Raw genomic sequence first — 4485 nt, 5'->3', positions numbered from 1 at the left:
AGAGGCAAGGATGTGGTTAGGGTTAGGTAGGAGAAGACTTATGTTAAGCAGAAAATGATAGGTGCTCTGAGTGATTGATTAGTTATATTGTCAGAAGCTCATATTTGGGATCAAATACGAGTTGAAAATTGAAAGCAGATTCAGATAGCTGCAAATGATAGGGATGGAATTGCCATAAAGGAACAGAATTTGTAACAGTGATTGTAGACAATGGCTTCCATCTTCCCAATATTTAGTTGGGGGAAATGTTTGCCGATCTAGTACTGAATATTGGACAAGCAGTTTTGCTTAGAGACTTAGAGACAATGGACAGGTTGAGAGAGGTGATGCTGAGGATGAGCTGGTTGTCCCCAGTTTGCATGTAGAATCTGTCATCAGGAAGCAGACGTAGATGATGAATGGACTGAGGACACCAAAGGTAACACCCCAGGAATTGGAGCAAAAGCTATTGCAATTGATTGCGAGGCTATGACAAGGTTTATAAGAATGAAACCTTTTTTTGCTTTATTCATTCCTAGGATTTTGGCATTGCTGGCTTTTATTGTTCATTCCTAATTGTCCATTGAGTGCCTTTCAGAGGGCAGATAAGAGTCAACCACATGACTCTGGATCTGGAATCATATATGGGCTAGACCAGACGAGGATGGCAGATTTCCTTCCCAGAGGGAAGGTTTTTTAAAACAACATTTGACAATGATTACAATTAGGCTGCATTAAATTCCCAGCTTCCAGTGATTTCATATTTCACAATTTGCTTTGGTGGGATTCAAACCCATATCTCCCGAAGGATTAGCCTGGGGTTCTGGGTGAGCAACTCAGCGATATTACCACTGCGACACTGCCTCCCCATAAATACAGTTTTGTCCAACTGGATGACTATGATAATGAACAACGGTCAGACAAATGTGTATCAGCTACAGGCAGGTTGACAAGGAAAAAGAGTTTACCTCTGTTGCAGTTCCATTGATGATCATTTGTGACTTTTTCATTTCAGTAATGCAACAGAGGCAGAAACCTGACTGAAGGGATTCAAAGATCATCTCCCTATGTGATCTGTTTTCAAAAAATTACTTGCATGCAGTGCTTCCTTAATTGTGAAAAGGCATTGCACCAATGCACATTTTAATTTTCTTTCTATGAGCATTATGAATGATACAGGAGTTTTGATGGTTTCCGGGACTTCTTTCTGCTCCAGGCAATCCTTCAAAGTTTGTTGCACACCACATTCACAGCTACCACTGCACTTGATTTCCCATAACACCATTACCATCCTCATAGGCTCAAAGATCTCACCTGAGGCAAACCCTCAGTCAACTGGACCCTAATGCTAAGGCAACAAAGACCTCTGCTGGATTGAGTTTAATGCTTGTTCTTGTGCAAAAGCAATTCTAGAAACAACCATTCATAGCAAACTAAATTATAAGGCACACATTTCAGCTGTAATTTTATTTCACAATATTGGAACAGCTACATTTTTGAAAGCTTCATTCATCAATCACTGTGAGCCTAACACGATTATTTAATGACGCCCATAATTGCTACAACATCCACACAGGAGACTCACAATACAGCTGGCACCTCATTGAAAGAGTGGGAGGGCACGTTCCACTGAATTACAGATACATGAAAGGGAACGAAGCGGGTACTTAAATGTTCTGAGGAAGGGTCAAAAGACCAGAAACGTTAACTCTGATTTTTCTTCACGGGTGCTGCCAGACCTGCTAAGCTTTTCCAGCAACTTCTGTTTTTATTTAAATGCAGACATAGGGTTATTTCTTTTTTGACTAAGTCTGAGTTGCAATACGATTTTTGAAGGGTTTCTTGCTGTAAGGCCTGGTGAGTTTTCTCACCTTATCTTATCAAATGCACCTTATGAATTACCTGCCCTACACCCCTATGGATCCCTCATGTCTGGTTTCTGTTCCATCTTACCACGCGCCATTCCCAGAAGAGCCTGCCACTTGGCAGATACCTGCCAAAACACCAAGATCCCTCGTGCCCAGGACGTCTTTAACAAGCTGTTGTGCAGCTAGACCAGGGCTGCCTGTCATTCAGCTCTTCATTCTTTATGCAGAGAGGATCCTGACTCTGACCGCCCCAAGCAACCCCATGCAGTGGTATCAGAAGCTGTTCTTGCATTACTGTGTCATGACCCCCTGAGCAAAGGCTATCTCCAACACCCACCCCACTCCTGACCTACCTTAAGCCTGCTAACAACTATATCAAGCTTCCTGGCTTTGTGTCTGTGTTAAGCAGCATAGCAATACAGCAGGAACATGAACTAGGCCTCTCTGGTCGAGAAGGCAAAGTGCAAAAAGGCATGCAAGACAATGCAAGGTAGGGATGCTGTGAGCATCCAGGTAGGCTGAAAGCGAGGGAGCAAGCAAAGAGCCTGGAGATACTGCCTGGTCTGGTCCATGAGCTGGGTACACGTCCCTGAGTGCAGACTGTCCTTTACAATGGCAGCATTACAATGACAGTGTTATTTCAGCCTGAAGTACAGATGAAAGTGCGGAAACATCCCGTAAGTGGATTGGAGATGTGCCAAGGGAGCTGGCACATGTCAGATACCAATGCCCGAGGACTTGGCATGTGTGTGGCTGGTGCTGTAGAAGTGAGCCCTGAGGTGTTGGTGCCCAGTTTCTAACATTGAGGTCATTTGGAGAAAGTGACAAGTTGATTCCACCAGGTACCTGCTCTGGTTTCTTTGTCGAATTTTCCTGACATTTAGCTTCTTTGGTAAGTTGGAGGCTAAACATTAATGAGGCAAGTGGTGCTAGTAACAAACGTTAAACCCCATCAATTGGCGACTCACTGCTGCCCAGCGCGAATCTCACCGTTTCTCTTATGGAAAAGCTTAAAAGATGGAATGAGATGTTCTCAACATTGAAATGCACCTCACCGCACTTGCTACCTGATTCTTTCACACTCCTGCCATAACCCGTAAATTCCAAAAGCCTCATAAAGACTCTATCCCTCATGAAACTACAAACGCCTTGTTTAAGTTCTCATATGGAGAAGAAAATGAAAGAGATTGGCACTTTTTATGTAATAGGTAGATCGTTGGATTTGTGGGTGAGTGGTGGATCAATGCTGTGTCTGAAATTAAGTGAATGTAAGGATTATTTGAAGACAGTCTCACCTAGATTCAATGCTTAGCACATAACCTGCAAAACCATAATCCAAATGCAGAAAAAAAGACAGTGTTTATAAAGAAAAAAAAGCTGCTTCCAGAACAATGCTTTCCCAAAGTCTCCAAGATTAAAAGTTTACAATGCTGTAGGTAAGGGAGTCATTAACTTGGGAACTTACAGCATGGATACTCATCTCTCCTGACAGAACTTATATTCATGTGCAACGGTAAAACCCCTATCTTCCCTTTAACAGAGAGATACCACCTCATTTGTTTTGATATGTTAGGACCACTGGTATATTTAATTTACATTAATGACCTGAGACTGAGCACTCAGGGCATAATTTCAATGGTCATTGACAATGCAAAACTTGAAAATGTTGAAAGGCAATGAGGAAACCTACAGACTTCAGAAGAATATCATTTGACTCGTAAAATTGTGAGAGGCATGGCAGGTGAAATTCAAAGCAGAGAAATATGAAATATCAATTTTGGCAGGAAAAATGAATTGAGGAGCTATGGAAAAAATATTGCAATTTTAAAGTGGATGCAGGGGCAGAGTGACCTAGATATGCATACATGAATCTTTGAATACTAACAGTAGATCCATTTAGAAAATGACCAGAAACTGAACTAGACTAGACATATGAATACTGTGGCTACAAGAGCAGGAATGCTGCAGTGAGGAACTCAGCTCCTGACTCCCAAAGCCTGTCCACTATCTACAAGGCACAAATCAGGAGAGTGGTGGAATACTCTCCACTTGTCTGATGGGTGCAGCCCTAACAGTATTCAAAAAGCTCAATACTATTCAGGACAAAGCAGCTCCTTTGATTGGCACCACATCCACAAACATCCATTCCTTCCACCAACACTCAGAAGATGCGTATCATCTACAAGATGCACTGCAGAAGTTCATCAAAGATCCTTTGATAGCATCTTCCGACCTCATACCCACCACCATACAGAAGGATAAAGGAAGCAGATACATGGGAACACCACCACCTGCAAATTCCCCCAGCACCCCCAAGCCTGCCACCATCCTGATTTGGAAATATATTGCCGTTCCTTCAATGTCAGTGTCTAAATGCTGGAATTCCCTCCCTAATTGACTGTAACACTGACAGAACTTCCATTCTCCTCTTCAAATGCTACCAAGAAATATTTAACATCTAAGATGAGTTAAGAACATATGAATTAAAACAATTGGACCCTTGAAACCACTTAGCTATTCAGTAAGATAATGGATGAGTTGACTGTGATCTCAACTCCATTTCCCTGCCAGTCTCCCTGATTCCTGAGATAACAAGGTGTAGAGCTGGATGAACACAGCAGGCCAAGCAGCATCGGAG

The sequence above is a fragment of the Rhincodon typus genome, chromosome 5, assembly GCF_021869965.1.
Source record: "Rhincodon typus isolate 14 chromosome 5, sRhiTyp1.1, whole genome shotgun sequence".
Taxonomy (NCBI): domain Eukaryota; kingdom Metazoa; phylum Chordata; class Chondrichthyes; order Orectolobiformes; family Rhincodontidae; genus Rhincodon; species Rhincodon typus.
The sequence above is the reverse complement of the archived record's forward strand: the minus strand, read 5'-3'. Positions refer to the sequence as shown.